This window comes from Peromyscus eremicus, chromosome 19 (assembly GCF_949786415.1).
Source record: "Peromyscus eremicus chromosome 19, PerEre_H2_v1, whole genome shotgun sequence".
NCBI lineage: Eukaryota > Metazoa > Chordata > Mammalia > Rodentia > Cricetidae > Peromyscus > Peromyscus eremicus.
This window is the reverse complement of record NC_081435.1, coordinates 70,246,828-70,272,790: the sequence shown is the minus strand read 5'-3', so window position 1 is coordinate 70,272,790 and position 25,963 is coordinate 70,246,828. Positions and strand designations below refer to the sequence as shown.

The window sequence follows — 25,963 nt, the reverse complement described above, 5'->3', positions numbered from 1 at the left end:
GTAAAGGGCACAATTAGTGCTCCCACTTCTTGTATCTACAGGCCTGTGCTTGTCAGGTTTGGTTTGGTTTTCGACAATCTGACACAAGCTGGAGTTGAATGGGAAGAGGAATCTCACTGAGAAAATGCCACCGTCATACTATCTGAAGGCAAGACTGTAGCCCGTTTTCCTGATTGAAGACTGGTGCGGGGGTGCGGGGTAGGCCCAGTCCACTGAGGCGAAGGGTGACGGGGAATGTCATCCCTGGACAGGTGGGCATGAGTTGAAAAAGAAAGCGGGCTGAGCGAGCTATGAGGAACAAGCCAGCAAGCAGACCCCTCTGAGGACTCTGCTCCCAGGTCCCTGTCTCAAGCTCCCGCCTTGAACTCCGTCAGAGGACTGCGACACGGGGTATGGAAGCCAAACAAACCCTTACTTCTCCACGTGGCATTTGGTCACACTGTTTCATCGCAGCAACCGAAACCCTAAGACACGGCCACAAAGGGCTGAACTGCTCTGAACTGAACTAGCCCATCCCCACAAGATGAGATTCTACAATAGAAGCTGATGAGAGCCCAGGAGTTTATCTGGGAGCCCTGGGCGATCAGACACAAGTCCCTATCTTAGCACATACTTCTCTGGCCAATGCCGGGCTGACAGTTTTACTAGGAGTCTTCAGCCTCCTGCCCGCATGTCCCCATGCCCCACTGCCTCACTCCCCTCCAGCACTTCGTGTCCTGCCAACAGCACCACTGTCCCTGTAGTTCCTGGAGATGACAGTTATCCCTCCCACCCATCACACTCAACAGATGATGAGCATGTCTTAGGGGTTCTACCTTGCAGTATAAGCCAAAGCAGCCCGGTTAGCGTGTCTTTCTACCTCCTCACACATCGGCCCCACTTTCACCCTCTTCCCTGGGCCATCTGCTGCATGATTTCTCTGTTGCAGGATGACTTCAAGGCTGTTGCAGGATAACTTCTCCAGTATCAGCTCTTGGAGAAATTAGCTCACCGTACAAGCCTGAAAACCTGAGTTCAATTCCTGACTCCTGCAAGTTATTCTCTGGTCTCTACAAGCACCCTGGGGCGCACACCTACAATGCACACGTAAGTGTAATTTTAAAAGTAAAAATTATAATAATTTAAATTTTTAAATTAAAACACATACTAGCTATGAACCACTGACCTGGCACACCCAGAAGTCCTTAGCACTCAAGCACACTTACACACAAGTACATATATGTGCACAAGGCAGGTGTGTTTCAAGGTAAGACTGTGTGCACACACACACAAAGGTGTGTATGCTTACATTGACTTAAACACATCCATACTTTGGAGTGTAAATACATGGCACACTTGCATGTGTGCATACTGTGCACTTATAGCATGAAAGTACATGCCTTCACACACACATTGTTCACTGTTACACAATTGTGTGCTTCTGTACATGTGTGCTTGTATACACTCATACACACACACACACACACACACACACACAGAGCAGTGTAAACATTCAGGTACTCAGCTGTGGCCATGTGCTTCTGCATACATACATGAATGTACACAGGTGTTCACACACCTCTAAGCTCCAGCGTTCTCATACTTCCCCTCCTGTCCTGGGCTCTGGCCACTTTCCTGTCCCCTAGAACCATTACCTACTGCTCCTCAGAAGCTGGAGTCCCTAACAGTACGCCCTTCAAGTGTACTTGCAAAGGTAATCTCACAAACTCCTGCCATGTAAGAAGTTCAAGCTGAAAAACAAAACACCTGACCCCCGCAGTGATCACTTACTCTTGTCAACCAGGACAGAGCCCATCCTAAACATCTGTAATCCACCCAGGAAACGTTCAATCTCAGCACGCCTCAAATAAAAGCCCTACAAGGTACAGAAAAGCAAATCTGCAAGACCACACTACATCTACCACCAGGAGGTGACTACGGAGCGGTGTGGAGGTCAGGACACAGGACAGCAGGAGTCCCTCTGTCCTGGCATCCTCCCACAGCTTAGGTCTGAACAGGCGCACGCAGGGTTCAGAAGTTACACGTGTAAACCGGTAGGGAGGCCAACAACAAGGCACTTTCTAAACGCCTCTGACCAAGAATTAAGTGGAATTAATTGATACAGTGATGGAAATAACGGGGAAAGACAAAGAAGCATGCCACAAAGGCTTTTTCAACGAAGACCACAGCCTAGACTACAGGGTGAGAGCTTATCACAGGGAAAGAAAGGAAGGGAAAGGAAAAAGGAACGACAGGCAAATCAGTTTCAGAAATAAACGGAATAAACTCAAAAGAAAATCCACAATAGGATTAAAGCCTAAATCCAACTATTTGTTCCCTATAAGGCATTCCTAAAATTAAAGACCTCTGAACAGTCGACCAGAAACAGTAGACCAGAATATACCCGAGAAAGAAAAACAAAACCGACAGTGAAAATTCAAATGTCCTGTGAAGTTTAATTCAGGGCTGGACAGCAACCCCTGGGCAGAGCACTTGCCCAGCATTCACAAGGCCCTGGTCCCGTCCCCAGCACTGAAGAAAGAGGAAAAAAAAAACCACTAACACTAAATTATAAAGTATGAAGATATCACTGACCTACACTTTTAAGACAAACAACAGAATAAAATGCAAAGCACAATTCATGAAGACACAGAAACATCAGCAGAGAGGAAAAGACAACCCAGGAAATGTGATGAATCTCTCATAATCCTGGATGATTAAAGCAAGCATAAGAAACAGATCTGAAGGACATCAATGTTCCCTCTAACTTCACAGTCTGTACACAAGGTGCCCCCACGCACCTCAGAAGCCAGCAGAGGCCCCCCATGGGCTCCACACATACCACCATGACAAAAAGTCAACATGTACTCCCAAAACAGGATTACCAAAGGATCAGCCACATGAGAGGGCTCAATTCTCATAGTGACATAGAGGAGGCCAGAACTAGGCCACCCACAGGTCCAAGTCCAATGTACATAAAGAAGCAAAATAAATACCCAAGGCTGACCCACAAAGAAACAGTAACATGGACAGATAAAAATCATCTACTCACTTTTAATGACCCCAGTGAAGCATCTAGACAGAAGGAGGAGGTGGAGTCTAATGATTTCCCCCACAGGAAAAATAAGAGAACATAGTAGGTCATGGTTACACATGTACGTGAACTTGGAAGGCTGAGGTAGGGGGATGGTGAGCTGGAGAATGCCAGCCTGGAACACATAATGAGCTCTTGTGTCAAAAAATAAAACCAAGGCTGGAGTGATGCTCAGAAGTTATGAACATAGAACTCATGGAGAGGACCCAACTTCAGTTCCCAGCAAACAAGATGGTCCGTTCACACCCACCTGTAACTCCAGCTCCAGTGGATTTGATGCCTTCTTCTGGCCTCTGTTTATAGGTACACAGATGTGTATACTCATACACATATACTCATAAACAAAAAATAATTTTAAATATGTTCCATAAAGATATTCGAAACACTTAAGAAAGTGGCTATTATCCAAAGTGTTCTTGCAAAGCAAAAATCCCAAATTATTAGTAGAAAAACTGACTAAATGAAGTCAAGTGATTTTCAAGAGAGATAAAATGACCTGCAGACATTAAGATATACGCATCATCTTATGATGCAATGGTATTTCAGGCTGGCCAAGATTTTAAAGACTGGTAACAAAGACAGAGAAACCCAAGAGCACAGATTCTTACAGAGAATGATCCATGCCACTGGGGACCTCTGTTGCGAAGTCTGGTGATATTCACCCATTAAAATAACCTCTTGTTTCAAATACCACACCTTGGGGAACTGACCCTAGAAGCATTCCCACAAGGACATACACTGTATATCCGGAAAGTACCCTGCATGCTAGAAACTCTGGAGGCGACCCCAATGTCCACCTCCCAGACACAACAAACTCAGGAAATGGAGCTAGTAAGCACAGCACTCCCCTGTGGGATATTTGTGATCAAGGCCACCCAAATAGTCTGTGCTCTTCCCACACTGGGCATGGAGCATGTTCAAGTGGGTGTCACACACAGGACTATGACTGAGGCATGCCTTTAAATTTTTATATTAAAAAAAATACAAAGAGAATGAGGAGATCTTAGTAGGTAATGGTGTTTGCTATGAAATCAAGAGAACCTGAGTTCAAATCCCAGCAACCACATAAAATCCATGTGTGACTAATGAATGCCTGTACCCGATTCCCTGGAGCTCACTGGCCAGCCAGCCTAGCTGAAAGGCTCAATGAGAATGTCTCAAAAAACAAGATGGAAAGCTCTATAGAGGACGAGAGCTATGTACTCTTCTGGCTGTGAATGCACATGTACCTGCACATACCTATGAGTGCACACACCACACACGTGTGTATGTATACACTAATATATATATATATATATATGTATACAGAGAATTTTTTAATCTTAAAAATTGGTTGTAGAAAAACTCATGTAACATGATAACATTTTAAGTGTGACATGGAGGGCACATAAGTGGAAAATCTTCACACATAACTAAGCTAGTGTAGTTAGAAGCCCATCAGACCAGTACAGAGAAAATAAATAGCTTACATAAAATTATATCCATGTTATACAATGTCTAATTTTTTTCCTCCAAATGCCATTTCCCCTTTACTTTACAAATGTCCAATATCAATGTCACTTTTTAGTCACTGATAACACACATTTTGTATAAGCACAAATACAGATAGTCAAAGATAACACACAATTTGAAAATAAATCATTTGATGTGGACATAGACCATGCCACCCCAAGCATTTGACTATTATTAAATTACTAGGATAGACAGATGCTGGGGGGCTGGAGAGAATAGCTTAGTGGTTAAGAACACTGACTATTCTGGCAGAAACCTGAGTTCAATCTGTAACTACAGTTCCAGGGGATCCAATGCCCTCTTCTGTTCTCCCTGGGTACTGCACACACATGGTACACATACATGCAGTCAAAACATCCATCCATACCTATGAAATAATAACTACTTTAAGTTTAAAAATATTTTTAAAAATAGGGGCTGATGGCTCACCAGTTAAGAATACATGCTGTTCTTGCAGGATTCAGATTCAGTTCCCAGCACCCACATGGTGGTTTCACAACCATCTGTAACTCCAGTTCCAAGGGATCCAGTGGCCTTTTCTGGCCTCTGGGGGCACCAGGCATGCACAAGGCATACATATATACACGCAGGCAAACACTCATACACATATTCTTTAGTTACTAAAATAAATCTGTGGCTAGAAACCAAACTTCAGAGACTGCTACAACCAGTGTTGTTGATAATAGAGGGGGAATGGGGTCTTCCTGTCATCTTGAAAACTTCAGGAACCTTAGCCTTTGAAAATTTTCTGTATGTCCTCAAGATGCGGTCTAGCTTTAAGCCCTGAGCAGTAAGACCCTGAGAACACCTGTCAAGCAGTTTCTCTGGTTCAATAATTAAAACACACATGTAGCTTCAACTACTTCCCCTGACAACAGCATTCAAATCACCTCAGGCAAGGAAGTTATATGGAAGAGACAAAGTCCACATCTGAGCCTTATGGGGACATGGCCCTGCTCTCCCTCAGCTACCATAATTCCCTTCACTTAAAAATAGGACACAGCCCATTTTCTTAGCTCCAACTGCAGACATCTTAAAGTGTATTAAACAAAGTGCCTTTCAAATGAATAGGAAAGAATTCTGCCCCAAGTGATTAACTGTAAGCCTATAGTCCTGTTTTCCACTAACCCTCTGAAAGCAGGCAGGGTTTGTCTAAGAAAGGGATGTTATAATCAGAACACTCTAATTTATTGTGATCCTGAAGTCCGTCTGACCAGCAGATCCTAAGGCAATTGAATAACCATAAATTTCACATGACTGGTTAGAAACAGCCTGAGCTCTTGAGCCCCCACCCAGATGTACAGCCGGCAGGGGGTGACTGGCTCTGGCAGCTTAAATCATTTTCAAGACCAGAACCCAGAGATGAAGCCTAAAGTCACAGAGACTCGGGGATTTCTGAACCCAAGGAGCAATCAAACAAGATCTGTCCACTCACCAGCGAGGACCCTCGGGACACAGTTTTCTGTTAAACAGATATGCCCCTTGACTACATCAGCATACGTGCTGACGGGCACTTTCTGTCCTCCGTGAGCAATGTACACTTGGCCTTGGTGACCCCACCTGAGCACAAGCCTATCTCAGGTTTAAAAGCCTAGCAAGTTTTCTGAACACTGATACTGCCATTCCACGAGATAATAAACAGAGTTCCAGGCCATTTCAGCGGTATTTCCCTTATCAAAACAAGCACTGCCATGATTGATACAGCCAGGAACGGAACTTGACCCTCAGTCAAAATAATAAACCTGATGATCAGAACATCTGCATTCACAAGCAGGAAGAACTGGTAACTGAGAGTTCCATCCAAGAACAGGGCCCAGCCCCAGAACCAGGAAGCAATTCACAGCTTGCCTTGAGAGGGGGATAAAACTGTATTCACCAAACCAGAGAGCCTGAAAACCACGGCAGGCTTTGCCGGGTGCACACACCCAGCAGCACACACCCAACGCCCCGGTGCTTACTAACCGGCTCTCTGCTCACTTTCTTCTTAAGGCCCTTCCCTTCCAGCTGGTGTCTCTCTCACGTGGCCCACTGTGAAGCACCCCTCTGTGACATTCTCACTCCCAGTAATGAGGGACACACATCGGAAGGCTGGGAGCCTGCCACGCCGGCACATTGCCCACCACCACGACCGCCAGGGCGGCAGAGCCTCAGGCATCTAGGCAACTTTGGGTCACTCTGACGCTGTCTGCCCTGTTCCTCTCCAGACCAGCAACTCTTCTAACACAACTGCTCCCTGGACATTACGACTGGCACTGATGTGACAGTACCGTGCCCTGTCTGATAGAAGGAGACTAGTGAAATGCTCTTCCCTGGTCCTTCTGAGAAAAGAAGCAAGGTGGTCTGCCTGCCTCCACAGTGCGCCCTAAGCAAACCCCTAAACACAGCCATCTTCACAGACTCCGATACAGAGCTGAGAGGGTGCTGGCCGGCTTGTAACCCAACAACCGTGCTTCAGACGGGCAGCACCTGGGGTGGGAAAGGGAAGGAGGCCTGGGCTGAGGAGAAAGTGTGCTCATCCTCTACCAGGACAATGTTTTCACAGGGATGTACATCAACCCTCCTCGCGGTTTCCATCTGGTCTACCTCGGCCCTAGACAATGTTTATCAATCTTCTAAATTCCCTCGTGTTGTGAGAGTCTCAAAAACACACCAAACTGTGGTGAAAAAAAAAAAAACAGTTTAAGGTTTAATGTATAAATAATATCTTCATAAATGAGGTCACATTTCTCTGCTGTTTTGAACAAGTACCATTTTGACCAGCACCACTGTGGTGATAAATTGCGCACCCCAGTATACTGTGTGCCCTAATAGTGTACCCTAATAAACTTCTCTGGGGACCAGAGGACAGAGCCAGCCACTAGACTAGACATAGAAGCCAGACAGTGGTGCCACACACCTTTAATCCCAGCACTTGAGATCTCATGTCTTTGCTTGGGAAGGACACACGCCTTTAATCTCAGGAAGTGATGGCAGGAAGCAGAAAGGTATATAAGGCACGAGGACCAGGAACTAGAAACTTTTTAGCAACAGTTCAGCTAAGACCCATTCCAGGGAGAACTCAGAGGCTTTCAGTCTGAGGAAACAAGATCAGCTGAGGAGTTGTCGAGGTGAGGTTGGCTGTGGCTTGTTCTATTTCTCTGATCTTTCAGCGTTTACTGCAATATCTGGCTCCCGTGTTTTTTATTAATAAGACCCTTTAAGATTTGTGTTACACACTACACTTTAACGAACTGAACTAACCAGCTAAGTGCCATCTTTAAACCTATGAAAAACAGTACGTGAATCACCTTACAGTTTATACTAAACTGTCATTAGATGATAGAGAACACATACTCATCTTTGGTCCACACCTTCTTTGGACTAAACACCAAATTAAAAACTAATTCACTTCAAATTGCAAAATCACCCTCAGGATTCCTCAATTGAGCAGCTAAGTGTACGGTGACCATCTGAAGGTCCACGGCCCTTCTGGGTCTTTAAATACAGGAGGAGACACTCAGAGCATGGGAGGTAGGTGCTCAGGGACAGCCTAAGAGCACCCTGTTGAACATGCTACACCTCTTAGCAAACAGGCACCCTGGTGTAAACACCATCCCTCACAGTGAACAGGGGTCACTCTGGTGTGCACACCATCCCTCACAATGAACAGCGTGACCCTGGTGTGCACACCATCCCTCACAGTGAACAGAGACACCATGGTGTTCACACCATCCCTCACAGTGAACAGGGTCACCCTGGTGTGCACACCATCCCTCACAGTGAACAGAGGCATGCCCGCACACATGCCACACCTCTCAACAAGATATCAAGTAGGACAAGAGTAAAGGCCAGCAGAGGGGACTGGCCTTCTGTTTCTATGACTTGGGGTTCTGTGACTACTCAGTTGCAAGGGGTTCCAGCTATCTGCATTTTTCCTTCCTTATGGGGGGAGGGTGTTCACACATGCCCAGAGACATACTGGATCTAAAGACAAAAACTGGGCCTACCATGCTGAGTCCCTTTTGAGTAATAATAATGCTAGAATTCAGCAGTTTATCAAATGCTGCGGCAGAGGTGGAAGCCACGGTACAGGAAACACCAGTCATAGTCTAGAAAGAGAAGATGCTGTGTTCCAAGAGTACACAGGTGGGACAGTTCCTGGGGGTCAGGTCCCTGGGGGTCCCCACGGTCTCCCTCGGTGTTCAGGATGTCAGCAATATGGTCTCTCAGGGTAGGGCTTGAGAACTTTCACCCCTCAGAATCCATCCCAGCTATTTCAAAATAGCTTCGCAAACAGGTACCAGGAGAGTGAAATGCAGGTCCATATGGAGTGGGGATTTCCATACCAGGCCTGACATGGGTGGGGCCCCTCACCATGCTGGCTACTGGAACCCAGGCCGCTGCCAAATGGGGCTTTGTCCACACTGGGATGGGCTGCTGGCAGGACTACACATAAGTTTCAAAGATCTGGCACAGAGAGAATAAAAACTACATCAGTATTAATTAATTCCTGGATTGTTCGCATGAGGGGGGTTGTTTGGTTGGTTTGGTTTTTTGTTTTTTCTTTTTTTTTTTTTTGTTTTTTTTTGTTTGTTTGTTTGGGGTTTTTTTTGGTTTTTTTGAGTCAGGGTTTCTCTGTGTAGCTTTGGAGCCTTTCCTGGATCTCGCTCTGTAGACCAGGCTGGCCTCGAACTCACAGAGATCCACCTGCCTCTGCCTCCTGAGTGCTGGGATTAAAGGCGTGCGCCACCACCGCCTGGCGCTTGTTTGCATGTTTTTAAAACTACATTAATTTGTGTGCACACACGCACATGTGCACAGGTCAGAGGACAACAATGGAAACTGATTCTCTCCTTCCACCAAATGGGCTCCGAGGCTCCAACCCAGGCTAAAGCCCTTTATCCACTGAGACATCTCCTGGGCACTCACTCACTCACATGTTTAAGAAACACTCTGAATATATTAAATTCTTTGAAACATCATGAATTTTACACAATTCTCTTTTGATGTGATTATTAGCATTCTATCTTAATGAGCAGCAAGCAGTCCATATAGACAGCAACCGAGTAGACCAAACCTGAGGCCTGCTTCTAAACCGCCTCTGGGCTAAGAACAGCTTTGACATGTCTGACAGTTGGGGAAGAAAATAACAAAGCAACATTGTGTGAGACGTCAGACTATATGGAACCCAAATTGCAAGCGTCCATAACGAAGGCTTCTCCGTGGTGATGTACAATCTCTAATGCTTAGTACTTCAAGGCCAAGACCACAGAGACGTCTTTAACTGGCCCAAAAAGCCTATCTGAGAAAAAGTGTACTGGGGCTGGGCAGACGGCTCAGTGGCTAAGTGTGCTTGCCTGAGTTCAAATTCCTTACATGCATGTATGTATGTATGTATGTATCTATGTAAGAAAGGGAGGGAGGGAGGGAGGGAGGGAGGGAGGGAGGGAAGGAGGGAGGGAGGGAGGGAGGGAGGGAGGAAGAGAGAGAAGAAAAGGAAAGGAAAGGAAAGGAAGGGAAGGGAAGGGAAGGGAAGGGAAGGGAAGGGAAGGGAAGGGAAGGGAAGAGAAGAGAAGAGAAGAGAAGAGAAGAGAAGAGAAGAGAAGAGAAGAGAAGAGAAGAGAAGAGAAAAGAAAAGAAAAGAAAATCCAGGCATGGCTACATATGCCTGTACCCCCAGTACACTGTGGAGATGGTTACTGGGGCTCTCTTGGCCATCAGCCTAGCTCCAAGTTCAATGAAAGATATACACACACACACACACACACACACACACACACAAACACACACACACACACCGAAAAGGAAGGAGTGAGACGGGATTGGCACTTCTTCCTCAAAATGTTGCACCTACAGACATAGGTGTAGGGGAGGCAGCTAGAAAGGATGGATTTCAAAGGTCCCTACCAGTCCACTGGACAGAAGGACCCAGACATGATCGAAACCCCCAGAAGTCTGGAGCCCCCAAACCTCCTGCACTGAGTCTTCCTTAGACCATTCACAGTAGCTACTCAAGGCTCACGCTTATTTTCAGGCCAGATGGTCACATAAGGACTAGGGATCCAAAGGCTCCACGGCCAGCCAAACTCAGGTGAACTGCTATGATGTCCTCCAGTCTCTTGTGAAGAATTCACCAGTGGGAATGGGGAGTGGGCCATGACTCCCCAAGTTCTCCTACTTACTTCAAATGGCTCAGACCAAGATGGAAATCCATTCTGCAGTAATTTCAACAGGCAGAGGGGATGATGGAGTCACAAACCAAGGACAACTGTCCAAGGAGGTCGCCTGCCCAGATCAGCCAGCTTCTAGTCTAGAAGAGTTCTGGTTTCCACATCCCGGAGGAAAAGGCATAAAGGACTGCCAACTTCCTCCAGATGTTCTGAATGTCAAATAAAACACACGGAGCTCACAACAGTGCCTTGTTCTGAGCAGGTACCAGAGGAAAGGTCCATGAAATCACACGGGCTTCGGTGGGAGACTCATGTGGGGGACTGGTTATCCAGGCTTGCTCCAATTTAAGCCTACAATAAATAACTAGTAAGAGGGCCAAGCAGGGTAACTCAGCCAGCAAAGGTGCTTGCCACCAAGCTGGACAACCTGAGTTCAATCCACAGGACCCACATGGTGGAAGGAGAGACCCAACTCCCACAATTGGATCGCTGACCTCCACATGTGTGCTGTGGCACACACTGGCCTGTGGCACACACACAGTGAGTAGATGAACAGTAGCTCCTAAGGCACTGTGTTTTGTTTTTAGGACCTCGGCTTTGTGGTATCTAAGTAGCCAGGAGGAACCACCTTTGAAAATCTCCACAGCCTCTGCCTTGGTACTGTCCCTGAGCGCCAGAGTCTGTGTAAAATAAAGAGCAATATTCAAGCCAATGGGAGAGCGTCCTGTGCTACACACTGAAGAATGCTCTCCCCAGGAAGAACCCATGTGCGACATATAAATCATCACCTCATGCTTTTTATTTTGGCTGCCAGAAAGCTCTGATCCTAAATTATGGCCTATGCATCCCCCCTGGAGGGAGTCCTGAGGTCTGTATGGACAAACTTAGTTTCCCACCATCATGACCAATTAATTAGTCCATGTCCTGTGTCTTATTTGTACTTTATGACATATTGGATGTGTGACCTTAAGCGCTCTCAGCCTTTAATGGCAACAGAGATATAAACACAAACTATTAACACCAACATGAATATAATGTGATTTTAATCACCAGATACTCAAACGGGCTGGCCACACGCTCACCCAGCACCTACAGGGAGACACAGCCTGTTGTGATACTAATACAGTAAGCTGTGCAGCTCTCGGTTTACACTGGCCATAACACATTTTGAGAAGTTCTTAGGAAATCAGCAAATTACCCAGTACAGGGCCAGCGAAATAGCTCAGAAGGTAAAAGCATTTGCCAGATTTGATACTCAGGACCCATGTGCCAATTCCCGCAAGTTGACCTCTGACTCCACACACGTATCGTGGCAAGCACAGGACCCTTATACACTCAGCCGTGAAGAGAGTACTTGCCGCTCTGGTAGGGGATCTGAGTTCAAGTCTCAGTTGTTGTCAACTGGCTCGCAACTGCCTGTAAACTCCAGCTCAGGGATCCCGACACCATCTTCCGGCTTCCACGAGTGTCCACAACCACAGGCACATACCCACACAAACACATGCACAGCTAAATAAACACGTAAGATTATTAAGTACACAGCTCAGGTCAACAACGAAGACACAATCCTCTTCAGAAAATGAACACCATCCCACGTCTGGGATGTCAATCTGGACATCCTATCTCCCTTCAGAGACCATCCCCAATGGCTGGCTACGTCTATTTAGAGTAACCCCACAGGAAAGGCTAGGGTTTCTATGCTTGTTAACAATAAAGAAAAACTACACAGCACAGGCGGCCCATGGAAGACTGAACAGTGAAGACACCACCACTACGGATCATTAATGATCACAAACAGCCCACCCAGACATCACCTGGAGCACACAGGACAAGAAGACCCTCCAGTCCAGTGGGCTCCCAACGTGGTCACTCTGCTGCATCACCAAAGAGAAAAGGAGCCTGCTCTGCCGTCCGGCCCCATCCTGTCACATGTCTCGCGCTATCTTGTCCGTGTGTGCCCACCACGTCCCGGTCAGCTCTCCATCTCACCAGCCCGGGTACACTCCTTACCAGCTTGTCCCGCTCAGACCTCTCTGCCGACACCTTCACATCCTGTCTCCCTGTTCCCCCCTGAGGACAACCAGACCACAGCTCTCAGACTAAGATCTTCCTTGGTCCGTGGCTTTGGGCACAGGGCACTGTCTGTACATCACAAAGGCTCTTGACTCTTCCGACTCCTTTCTCAGAGGTCCTCTATATCCCGTGCCAGTAACTCGCTCTTATAAGACGGGATGCTTCTAGCTAGGAAGCTACAGATCGGTAGAGAACTTGCCAAATGAAAGGGGCCCTGGTTTAATCTCAATACTGGAGGTAAACATGAGGTCCTCAGGTGGCTCAATTAAATGTTTGCCAAACACACACGAGGATCTGAGTTCAGATCCCAGCACCGACATGAAAACTGGGCACAGTAGTTGGTGTCTATAATCCCAGGGCTGAAGAGAAGAACACAAACAGATCCTCGGAGCTTGGGAGACAGCCAACCTAACCTAATCAATGAGTTCCATGTTCATAAACACCCACACAAACGCACACACACGCACAGAGCGCTATCGGTATTGGTAGCTACCACTGAATTTCCTTGAAAAATCTACACCTTTGCCCACAGGGCTGGCCTGGGAACTATGCTGACAGCTGGCTGGCTGGGAGACAGGCCTTTCTGCTTCCTCCTGGACTGCACTCTACAGAGCTGCTATGGCCTCAGATGGTGACAACTGGCCCAGTTCTCACACAAACACTTCACTGTGGAGCGATGCAAACACTGAATCAACACTTTTTCTACTCTCAGGAGCTAGGTTTTAAGCACCACAGGTGAGCTGATGGGGCCGCTCTATAAACCATGCTTAGCAACCGATCATGTGCCAGCTTGGTGCTGACTCAGCATACTCTTAGCAACCTTGTCCTCTAGGTGGACTTTAGTGCACCTAGTTAAGTATGTTCAGTGCCAGTACCCCGGAAAGAAAACTAACCTGGTGCTAAGATTTCCCCAGGCCAAACCCCGACCCATCGTGGCCTTGGCTGAGTGACCAGATTTTCCTGCATTTCAGCACCTACAGAACCCCAAATTCACCCAAAAATTACCCATAAGCCACCGAAATACAGTAAAGTAAAAAAAAAAAAAAAAAAAAAAAAAACCAGAAATACACAAAGACATGCAAATGATCATAAAAGCACTATCCTGGTATGCAGTGAGGCCCCGTCTCCAAAGAAAACAAAAAGGGGGAGAGATAGAGGGAGGAAGGGGGAGGGAAGGTGGGAAGACAGAAGAGGAGAGCAGCAAGGCCACACTGAAGTCACACTAGCCTGCTCAGACCAAGGAGGGATAGCTAATAATTTATCCCCTGGGGTTGGAGCACAACTCAGCGGCTGGACACTTACCTTCCATGCACAAAGCCCTGGGTTACATCCTCAGAGCTTCAGAAAGACTAATTACAGCCCACCCCCAATGTAAGCACCTAAGGAAGCCTCTCTGAGCCAAAAGATGTAATGCACGCTCTAAAATGGGTGACTGTCTCACAGGCAGTAGGACTGAATGCCTACACCACATGTTCCAGCTGCCCCTGCACTTGTGCAGCGCAACACAAACACATGCCGCACACACAACTAGATCCCAAATTCCAACTGAGACCGAGACTCAAAAACGTACGCCTATCGGGAACACGAGCCACTTCCTGAAGTCAAGATTCAGGACAGCCTATAATCTTCCACCAACCTAGAAAACAAGTGATAAGCCCATCCACCAGGAAAACCATTAACACACTCCGCTTCTCTGTCACCGGGGCAATTTACAGAGGCTAATTTTAATCCTACCACTAATCCCATGGTTCTACCGAATCTGTCCCCAAGTTTGTGTTGCTATGGCGAGTGCTCATAACACCAGGAATGCACTTACTGGCGGTTTTAGGAACAAGACCATCCTCCTCCCCTTGCAGATTTTTCAAAGTACAAAGCCATTTCTGGGAAGAGGAAGACAATTGGGTGCCTGGGTAATATGCTATTCTCATCACAATGACCATTATGGCCTCGTGCCAAGTGCTACTCCAGGACAGAATATCATCATCATGCTAATGGGTCATGCCAAAGACATGGGAAGTACTAGTATGATTGGAATGACCCATCTGGATCTGGGGGAATATGATTACCAATGAATGATGGTATTTTCCCTTACTGGCACAGAAATACTGTATCACTGATCATCTCAGTGTGACTGGGGTGCAGGGAAAATCACAGCTCCCCTTTTCACACTCTGGGCAGTGCCCTACCTACAGCGTCCACAGAACATGTCTTGGAGACACACATATGACCAGGCTTGTTTGTTTACTTCTTTCTAAAGCCAGGATGATGAAGGCTAGCAAGGCCATCTGAGAAGACACAGTATCCAGAGGTGCTGGGGCCCCGGAACAGCACAGCCACGCATCGGTCAGGGATGGAGGAGATCGGCCCTGACAGGGCATGTTGATGCCCTCCTGAATCCCAGCATGAAAATCTACCCTTGTGAATAAAATGCAGTCTAACCAGAAATCCCCAGCTAGAGTGTGTGGACAAAGCTGTCACACGCGAAAACATCAACTACAAGTGTAGGTAATTCCATAACAGCTCAGAACTTCAGTAAAACTAGAGAACTGATCTATGAAATCACCACTAAAACCAGGAAGCCGTGAATATAGCAACCTGCTACATATATATATATATGTGTGTATATATATACATATATGTATATATGTATTCTAGGGGTTGGGGAAACTAAGCCCTTAAAATGGAGGGTGGGAAGGAAAACACACATCTTTAGCTCTAGGTTAAAATCTCAGGAATAATAAAGAACCAATGTGTAAATATTCTCTTTTTGACCAGCAGGATCCTTAGTCTTACTCCCAAGGAAAAACCTTGCCACGCCTATAGATCTCTAGGTTTTCCTGAATTGGCATAGTCACTCAACACTTAATGGCAAACTATTTCCCATAAACACGAGCCTTGCTCACCACTCATAAATACCAGCTGAAGAACCTGCTAAAGCCACAGCTACCTCTGGGCACAACTTCCAATGCATCACTGACGGTACTCAATTTCAAAGAACATTCTCGAATGCCAAAATAAATCAACGTCCAGCACAGCTCCAGTCAGCTCATGCAATATAGGTTAAATAGAACCATATGGTAAAGACAGACACATGTTGCCCTTTGCTGAAACAAAGGACAAAAATTCCTAAACAAATTGTCCCTTACCCTTTCACATGGGAGGATGTGGAGCTGATTAGAAGGATTTCTGAAGTGCTAAGAATGCTGGGGTGGGGGGAGGGGGAGAACGTGGGGGGAGGGGGAGAACTCACTGCCTCGCCATTAACAAAATATTAGACTCCACAGAGCGCCTCCATTTCTAAGTCTCCCTCTAGGTCTAACACCATATTGTAACCTCTGAGCACCAGCTCCTAACGAAGCAGGAGGAGGGCGGGCCAGCTGTGAGCAGGAGGCTGTGGCATCAGCGGGTCCCCAGGGTATGAGAGGCAGCGAGAGACAATCTACCTGTTCAGAAGGAATAAAACACCTGCTCAACTAAGCTTGGAAACAAAATAGCAAGTCATGTACCTACCTCCTCCCAATGCTGTGGAGACAGACCTCCCCTGCTCCATGTCAGGTATGGAAAGCATTCGGACAGCAGCAACTTCACTAAATTCCTGACTCACAAACACCCAGAGCAAAATTATCTACCAGGATGAACACATCCTGGAACACAGAGACACCGTCCGATGAAACTGCCTTTTAGATTATTTTTCCCCTCTTCTCCAGTTTTGTGTCTTACTCATTACTTAACATATATTTACATGTTTGCTTTGTAAAAATAGCTTTAGGTCTAATTACACTGCTTAGTAACTCCCAGTACCATTTGGGCTGAAGATTAAATGCCAGCTCTTTCTTGAAAAACTACATTTAAGGCATGTTGAGAGGCACAAAATGATACTTCTTGACAACTCGGATGTGTGTGCTCCTGAGAGCATTTCCTTCCACACAAACACCAGAGTTCTCAATCTGGCAGGGAAGGCCACAGCTGTCGGGGGACACGTGTAGGCAGATGGGGGTGGGGGGTGGGGGGATAAAGAAGGGCAGAGTGGACAGTTGCCACTGCCAATTTGCACAGATCCTTCAGAAATACACCTCATTTACCTCAGCAGACAGGCCAGGACATTTACAGGCCCGGGAATGTAGTCATATGCATGAAGTATGTCTCCCTGGAATAAAATTAACTTTCGAGCTGTTTTGTCTAAGAGCCAGATAAACATTTCACATTCACACTCAATGCCTCCCTTTTCAGCCTCCCTTCCACGAGGTTAACGTTATTAATAAATTCTCCATCAATAGGAACACTCGATAGGATTCCTTTCTTGAAATGAAAGCTTCTGGTAACTTCCAAAAATTCTTGAAAATTCTGAAGTAATCATAGCTGGCTTCCAGGGACAGAAGACTCCCAGCCCACCCTCCTGGGCAGGAAGGAGGGGAAGGGAGCACTTGGAACAGGGAAGAAAAGGGTCCTACCTCCCCCAGCTGCAAAACCCCTCCTGGGGGAAGAAGGGAGGATGGGAGCCAGGGCTTGAACGTGGAAAGTGCTGCCCCTCAGATGCCCCCGATACTCTAAACCCTGAACAGGTGGTTGCTACTGCACTCCAGGCCGTCTGGCGCGAAGGCTGGGATCGGGGCCCCACAGCCAAGGCGGCAGGACCGGTCACAGCAGAAGCGGAGGAGAATAAAACCCTTCCCACAGCCGCTGAGCAGCTCCAGGGTCCGCATTCACACCTGCCTCCCAGCATCTGCACCTTCCTCTCAGCCAGGGACACCGACAGCCTCGGATTCCCCACGCCCCTTCCCCCTTCCCCGGGCTCCACCACAGCCCTCCATCCTGAAGCTTGCTGGGAAAACCAGCTCCTGAGGAAGTTGCAGTTCCCAGCAGCACCAGAGGGGGCGCTCGCCTGCCCCGCCAGCAACAGAGTCATGAAATGAGTCCCTCATGCTTCCACGTGAATAATTCTGGAAGCTAAGGTCAAAGGTGCCGGATTGTAGGCAGCCTGCAGAAGCCTAGTGAAGCACCAGGACAAAACTCCGGTGGACTCACAACTCGGCTCTGGAGGTACGAACTCTGGAAGATGGGAGCTAGGGGATTTCCCTGCTGTTTCCAGAACTCGGGGGATGGGAGGGGGCACTAACAAAGAGATGCATTTTTTAAAAGGACTTCGTCAGGATAGCTTTTATTCCAAGTACTAAGATATACAAACACGTACTTGGTAAGCTGTCTGCTTTTGAGGAAGGAATGCTATTCGCAGGTTCAAAAGTTTATAAAGCAAATGCCTAACTAAATAAATTTGTTTCTCCTTTCTTCCACGAGTTCCATTAATTATGATCAAATCCACGTGCAGCGCTAAGAGAAATTTTGGCGATTCGGGATAAGTGTGGCCAGTCAAAAAAAAAAAAAAAAAAAAAAGCCAAAGTGAAAGCTGATATGTTCCCCTGCCCAGTAACAGCCATGTCTGCTTTGGTTGTGAACCTAGGGATAGTATAAGCGAACTATTTCGTGTAGTCCCACAATTAACACCTGTCCTTCTCTCCTGAACTCAAAGTCGAATAAGAAACCAAGCAGTGAGATGACGAGGAGACCCTCTAAAGGAGCAACATTATAACAGGAAAGCACGCAGGCTGGGGGATGCTCCCTCCCTCCTGCCCCACATAATCAGCTTACATTTTGGCTCCTACTTTCACAGCCTTAAGGTATAACGCCGCTGAAACTCTACACACTCCACAGAGTCCAGTCCCACTCGACGCCACTCCCACACAATTCTTTTTCAAAGATGACTTCTGGTAAATTATGAATAAGGCAAAAACATATCTGGAGTATGAATACACAAAAACCTACAACAATCCCTTAAACCCAGGACTGGTTTTTCGAGAAGGAGCCATGACTAAACTCCACTTAGGTTGCCAGAGTATATTACCATCTTCCCCCAGTTGAAGACTGGGGGCCATCTGTTAGGAGTATTCCCCACTTCAAAGTATTCTTAAAGAATCTCCCTTTCTCCTTCACGTAATTGTTGCTAAACTTAATCACATCAAATGCTCCACTTATAAAACTCAAATATCTCCTAGTAGGAGCCAGTAAGGCAAACGGAGTTAAAAGTTTCATTTATGAATGTGGAGACACCGTGTGACATGTTGTGGTGGGGAGGGCTTCTCTCAATCCACTGTAACAGTGTCTCTGGGACACCGTGGGAAGTTTAAGAAACAAGTAAGATTTCAACATCCCCGGAGAATTTTTAGAGGTACCTTAGCTGCCTCTACAAGGTGTTTACAAATAACAGTGTTCAAAAACTGCCGAGATAAGCTACCAGGAGGACACACACACACATCAGCAATTAGTATCAGATACACATACCAAAGTAAAAGTTTGGGGCCCCAAGGTGATTTCATGTATTAGATTTTTAAAAGCTCAGAAACACAAGTAATCAAAACTCCCTTCTCTCTGTCCACGTTGGGAGCAGTGAGTAACCAGGGCCAGCCACTGTGGAGTTTTGTTCCCGCTTGGAAAGCCATGCCGACTCCTCTCCCTAGCTTTAGTACAGACACACTGGGCTGGCTTCTTTTTCAGAAGGCTAAAGTTCTCTGAAGGCTTCAGTATATTCAAATTAGCAAGTGTCAGGAAACAAGTTCTCCTAATGAACTAAGAAAATATTAGACATGTATTTATTTTAACACACCAGGATTTTAATTTGATTATCAAAACAGTTGTGAGCCTTTCCCTGAGTTTCAGTTTATCCCAGAACCCATTCGAGATAGCTATGGGGTCACTCTCGTGGAAGTAAAGCTGTCCCCTCCAGTGACCCAACTCACACCCCTGACTCCAGGGCAGCTCAACTCCATCTCCAATTTTGCTAGAGGGGGAGGGGGCCCTTAGAAGTCACGCACAATAGTAAGTAGTGTGGTAGCTTTAATTCTAGCCGGTCGGTGTAAATAAAAATAACACAGCTATTTTGACGAAACAATTAAAGAATGCAAGAGAAAATGAAGGAGTGATAAAAATGGGCTCTTGTGTACAGGGCAGTAGCAAATATCCTACCAAATGGCAAGCATGCCTAGTTCCTTAAAGTAACACATTCCTAAACCGAAATACTTCAATCATATTAATAGGGAGGTTTAAAACGTAATCTGGAAAGATCCTGCTGGGGAGCTATTCTCTTGGCTTCTACGCCGGTCAACGCACATCAATTTTTAAATTATATTTAATCAACATTCAAGACTTAATGGTAGGTTCACCGGGACGTGACTTTCTGCTGTACCTTTAATTAAGACGCCGTCTAAAGTTCTTCCGAGACTTGCTGGTTAAGTGGGCACCGCGAGTGGACCAGAGGTCCAAGCACTCGGTCCTTTGTTACTCAATGGACACCCTGGAAGGCCCGCCCCAGCCCAAGGGCACATCTGGGCTTCTAGAAACAACCCAACGTCCACTCGGGGCCTCCTCTCCACGCAGACATCCATGAGGTCCCACGCGTCGACCACCAGAGCCCCCCGCCCTCCCCCCACCCCAGCAGCCGCCGGCACCCCCGGACCCACCGGCCACTCCCGCCCCAAATCCGCCCCTGGGGGGGGAGCAGGGCCCAACTCAGGTGTGGAGACTTACATAACCGCCCCCCAGAAAGCGGGGGGACGCCTCCCCTCCCGACCCACCTCCAACCGAACAAAGTGAAGTTTAAAATAGAAACCAATTACCTGGCCTGCCCGCGGTGCTGGGCCGCGAAGCCCCGCCGCGCCTCCGTCAAGCCCCCCCAACCCCGTCCCCCCTCCCCACACACACACACCCGGCTGGGCCACCCCTCCCTCCCTCTCTCCCCCTCCCTCCCCGCCCACGCACACCCACGCCGCTGTCCCACGAGTTCGCCGCCCCTCCCTCCCCCGCCCTCCCCGTGCCCACGCCCCTCCCCCACGGCCCGCGCCCCCACGGCCCCGCACGGACCCCCCGTCTTTGTTACGGTGCGAAGTTGGGCTGCGGGTCCCCGTCTCTTTCACTTCTTGGGTTACAGTGCTGCAGGCGTGTGACGTCCGCTCCACATGACGGGGGCGGGCGGGCGGGCGGGCGGGGAGGGGAGGGGAGGGGAGGGGGTAGGGGGGCGGGCGCCCGAGGAGAGGGGGCGGCGGACCCGGGGGCCTCCCCCTTCGGCGCCCCGCCCACGGCCCGCCCCCCGCAGCTCGCAGCCCAGCAACAAGCGGCCGCCGCCCCCGCCCCCGGGACGGGCAGGTGGGTGTCCCGCCCCCCAGCCGCACGCCACGCCCTCTAGGGCGGGCAGGTGGTGCCCCGCCCCTGCGCGCCCTCCCCTACACCCCCCCTCCAGCAGCCACCCAAGGCCCCACGCCCCCGCCCCCAAGAGGCGCCGGGCCGCCCCGGACACACAGAAATAGGAATGATTTAATGCAACAACATACCCATTCCTCAAGCCACCGGGCTCGCTGAGATTGGAGAGAGAGGGCCCGAAAGGGGTGGCGATCCGGTTGGGTGGAAACGGCCCGCGTAGGAGGGGATACGCGGACTGACAACACCTAGTAACCGAGTTGGAAATCTCAGGAGCCCGGGCACCCTCGAGGTGACCTCGGCGCAATCAGACGCTGCCCACAGGGTGTGGACACTGTGCCTTCCAAGGTCTGTGCCCCCTCCCCAGGGGTCTCTAGAAAGGGGAGGCGCACGCGTGTATTTAACCCAACATTGCATCATCACCACCACCACCCCCTAGTGAATCGCAAGGCAGACCACCGAGCGCCCCGAAGGCCCAGCATTTAAACACAAAACTAGGCGATCCAGGTCCCGAAGAGAGAGTGCCGCACTAATCACCCATCACTGTGGATGCTCCTAAGAAGAGTGCAGCAGATTCAGACAGTAGGCGGCTTGGTGTGGCCCGTGACACAGTCGGCTCGTGAATGTACCCGCTGTGCAGAGCAGACGCGGCCAGGGCGCAGCCCTGCTAAGACCGGTGAGCACCAGAACTTTCATTAACCGTGAGCAGTTCGCATTCTAGAATTTACCATGGGCTAAGTATCACTCCCCGTGACAGAGTGAAATTGGAAGTTGGAAGACGAACAGTGCCCTTCAGTTTTATATGGAGTTAACATCCTTTTCAACAACCCACGACCTCTGCACGTCTGCTATCGGCAAGTGGCTGCAACACGACCCCACTGGCGCCTGGAACCAGGCGGATGGAGCTGCTCCAGAGTGCCCAATGGCTGAGAAGTGTTATCAATCGTTCCTCTTTCCTTCCCGTGTGGCAGGTTTCGACTTGAATCCGAAAGTGCCTCTACTGCCCAGTCTTCGCAGGAAGACGTTGGGAGGGGGCAGGGTCTCCACTTGGACTGCTGCGTGCGCATCTAGCTGGACAGACTTGGATAAAAGCGTGTCCACGTCTACAGCACACATCTGTGCAAATGCGGGAGCCTGCGGATGCGCGCGGCTGGCCGGACTCTGTGCCGACACATGGACGCGTGCACGCGCGTGCGCGCACTCACACACACACCCCAAATTACCTCCGGGATAGAGAAAGCTGCTGCGGATTGGTCGACAGAGCCGTCACTCACACCCAGGGGGCAGGGAGACTTTTCAAGGCAGTTTCTTTTTTCTCTCTCCCTCCCCTCCCTGTCGTTCTATTTAATGGTAAAACAACAGCAGAGCTCTGAAAGTTAGCCATCTATGCGGAGTTTGAACCCTAACGAGGCCGGAGTCACAGGATACCATTTAAATATATCCCGTACGTCCACAATGGACGAAAAGGGAAATAGCCTGAGCGAGGAGCCTGGAGTAAGGGGAGGGGGGGGGCAATCGGGGCGGGTAGACTCAGGGTAGTGTTCTCAACACCCCAAAAGAGACTTTGACCTTTGAGTGATTTAATAATTAAAAAATGTTTTCACACGTCAGATTATAACAAATGTTCATCCCTAATTTTTAGAGTCGTTATTTTATTATTTAAGCATGCTGAAGCAAGCATGTTTCCTTAAGAAAGAACTGACCTATTTTGGGCTGGAGATAAACGATCATGTTAACAGATGTTAATCTTGTAATCTGTTTTTCCTGTAAAGCACTTCACATACCCGAGCTTCAAGACCTTAAAAATAACATCTTTTCCAAAAAGACCTGACGTCACAATCCACTCCCTGGGAAGAAAAAAAAAAATCACACTCCCCTCCAGTTTTTCTCTCCTGCAATGATTTCAAAGACATTAAATCTTTTTCACTTTATAAGTGCCGATTTGTTCTGCCTCAACTCCCACAGGCTTTTATTTGCATTTCAAATTCCACAGGTTACACCAGTCGCCTTTTCAAAAAAAAAAAAAATGTAAACTAACAATGAAGCAGTAAATGGCTTTTTGTGCATCTGGATTAAATAAGACACCGAATGAATATATTTTAAAGGAAGGGGCGAGCAAGTTGATCTGTGCTCACCCAGAGACCAAGAGACTCTTCATCAGCCAAGCCAGGCAATGAGTTAGCTAGCTACACACACACAACCCGAGGCTGGGGGTTGGGGGCACTGGCTGGTCTGCTGCGGAGAGCTTGTTAACGCTGGTGATGGATGCGGCTGACTTACAGACCCACATTTTTTCGGGTAAAAGGCTGGTTCTCTGGAGTCCTAATTGCAGGGATCCACTGGTTTCCCGACTCACAAAGCCTGATAGTCATCGCACACCGGCCTTCCTCCATGAACCACTGGCTTAAAGACCCCACTGGCCTGGCTTTTGACAAACTTATTCAGACAAAGTTTCTTTAAAACTTGACGAGGCGATTTAATCTAAATACTGGTCTTAACTATTCGGTATGTTCTCCCTGGAAATGGCAGAGGAGGCGCCGTTCCAACCCCCACCCCACCCCCGCAGCATACACCCCTCTGCGTTCTTCTCTTTCACACACCCGGGTGTAATTCGTGTGTGTATATGTGAGTGTATACACATATATACATGTATATGGCTATCAATAAGTGCCCCACCCCCACTCTACTATACCCCAGGAAGGCAAAGCGCAATTCCGAGGAGTCCCGGCCTCGCAGATCTCCTTCCCTCCCCACTCGGAGTCACTTCCAGAACCTCGCCCCCGCCCCCACCCCTACGCGAACTTCCCTTTCTAGAGATCCCACTTTTTTAGTGTTAGGGTCACTCCAATCTCCCCGCTGACCCGCAGAAGCCCGGGGAGGGGACAGTGAGAACACCCCCCCACACACACACCGAACACAAATACGCAAACAAGTCCCCTAGGCAGCAGCGCTCTATGCCCACAGGCATCGATCCCCTCCGCCAAACCCTTAATAATTGAAGCGGCTCCTCCGGCCCCGCCGCCCATCACCCACCTTCATTAGCCAGAGCGTTTTACTTTAAAGTAAGGCAATTTGCTCTTTGTCTCCTAATGGATGAGAGCGCATCCGAGCTCCCCTCCTCCCGCGTCGCCTTTGACGAAGTGTACAAAGCCAGAGCCTCTTCCGCGCTCCCACCCCGGCCCCCACCCCGCCCCTCCACTGCGGTAAAAGCCACCTCCCGGGCGCTCGCCCCGCCACCCGAAGTTGCATCTTCTCCTCTCCTGGAATTGCAGAGCGGAGTAACTACCAACAGAGAAAAGCCAAGTCGCCCTCCTGGCGCCAGGGACCTTCTACAGGGCGCGCCCCCTGCCCAGCACGCCCCCACCCCACGGGGCACAGCAGGGTCTTGGGCACGTTGTGGGTCCCGACCCTCCCGGCCCTGCCTGTCGATCCGCCCTCCCACGGGCCAGGAAGCGCCCCCGCCCCACGGCCCCTACCTTGGAGGAGAGGCGGCGGGCCCCGGGAGGAGGACGCGCACGCCCCGCGCATCTGAAGGTGAAGCAGAGCGCCCGCGGCGCCGAGCCGAGCGCTGCTCTAGACCGACCGCGCCAGCTGCGCCCGGGCGCGGGGGACGCGCGAGGGCGCGCGGGACCCGCCACGCGCCCGGCCCCCCTCCGCGCGCCGCGCGCGCGCCCGGGACGCACCCGCCCCGCGGGGGCCCAGGCGCCGGCAGGGCTCGGAGGGACTGCACCGAGCAAAGACGGGGACCCGGCGTCCACGGCCAGAGCAGGCCTGAGGCTTCCCCCAGCCCGGGAATGGTCTGCCCTGAAGGAAACGCACACGCTCCACTATTGTCTCATCAGCACAAAGTTCTGCCACACTGCGGAGAAAGTCTGGAGGCTCACGATGACTCAGACCCAGATAATTCCTCCCCTAATAGCACTGAATCACGACGTCCGCGGCTAGTGGTCGCCCCTCAGCTTCAGGTCTCAGGTTGCCGCAGCTCCAGTTCCTAGAGACTGTTTACGCGCGCGCGCACACCACACACACACACACACACACACACACACACACACACAAACGTGCAGACGTGCCTGAGATGTATGTCCAGCCTTCTCAAGCACCTGGACGCTGAGCCTCGAGCCCAGCCTTAAACGGTGTCCACCCTGCCCGCGTGTCCTGAACTTCACGGGAGCGAGTCTAGGAGTCCGCATGCCGCGGGAAGAACACGACATCTCCGGGGCTGAGTGGAGCTTCGACTCGTTTGTCACCGTGGGGCTGTTTACTCGTGCCTGCAAAGTTCAACTCATTTTGCTTTGGTTCTGAAAACTTCATTTGTGCCCCCCCCCCACACACACACACACACCTTACTACTTTTGGTGGGTTGTAATTAGTGACAATATATTGAGTCTGTGAATCAAAACCTTGATTTGACTCCTCTAAAGCTTTCTTGGTACTTGGCAGGGAGGGGCTGCGGGAAGGGGGGGGGGAGGGGATCTGGAGAAGCAGAAGGAGGAGAGAGGAGGAGGGGCCGGGGAGCGCGCCCCGCGATCCGCGGTGACGTAGGCCAGGGGAGCTGTGGCCTGCGGAGGGGCACTATCTTCTCCCACCAGGCTCTTGGCCATATTGTTCCGCTGCTGCGCGTGATAACTCCGCAGTGGAGAAGCATTCGGGCCAAGACGCCTGAGTTGGCTCTGCCTAACAATCGGCGTCCGAGATCCCGGCGGTTACCTTTCGCGGTGGCTTTTCCCGGTGCCTAGCCCTCGCTGCCAGTGCAGCTTGGGGGCCCTCCCTGGCCACTGGTTTTGCAATAGAAACTCCTGTGCGGACGAGCTGCAAAGGGCGGCGCTTGTACCCTGGCAGAGCTGGCAATCGGGCGGGGGCCTGGCTGAGAGTGAGATGTTTCCGTGTGCATGCGTGTGTTTCCGCCGAG

At 49.4% G+C, this 25,963-nt stretch overlaps 1 protein-coding gene across 4 annotated transcripts in view; it reads right to left on the bottom strand.

Annotated features, from left to right (window-relative positions):
* Nucleotides 1-24,632, bottom strand: part of Znf516 (zinc finger protein 516) — a 95,042-nt gene extending 70,410 nt beyond the window's left edge. For 3 of the 4 annotated variants that reach the window (XM_059245953.1, XM_059245955.1, XM_059245956.1), the window contains exon 1: nt 20,719-20,820. The gene's annotated coding sequence lies outside the window, so the exon portion shown is untranslated. Of the gene's footprint in view, nt 1-20,718; nt 20,821-24,527 lie in introns of those variants that run through there. The other variant, XM_059245954.1, reaches the window with a different exon arrangement.
* Nucleotides 24,633-25,963: the final 1,331 nt, after the last annotated feature.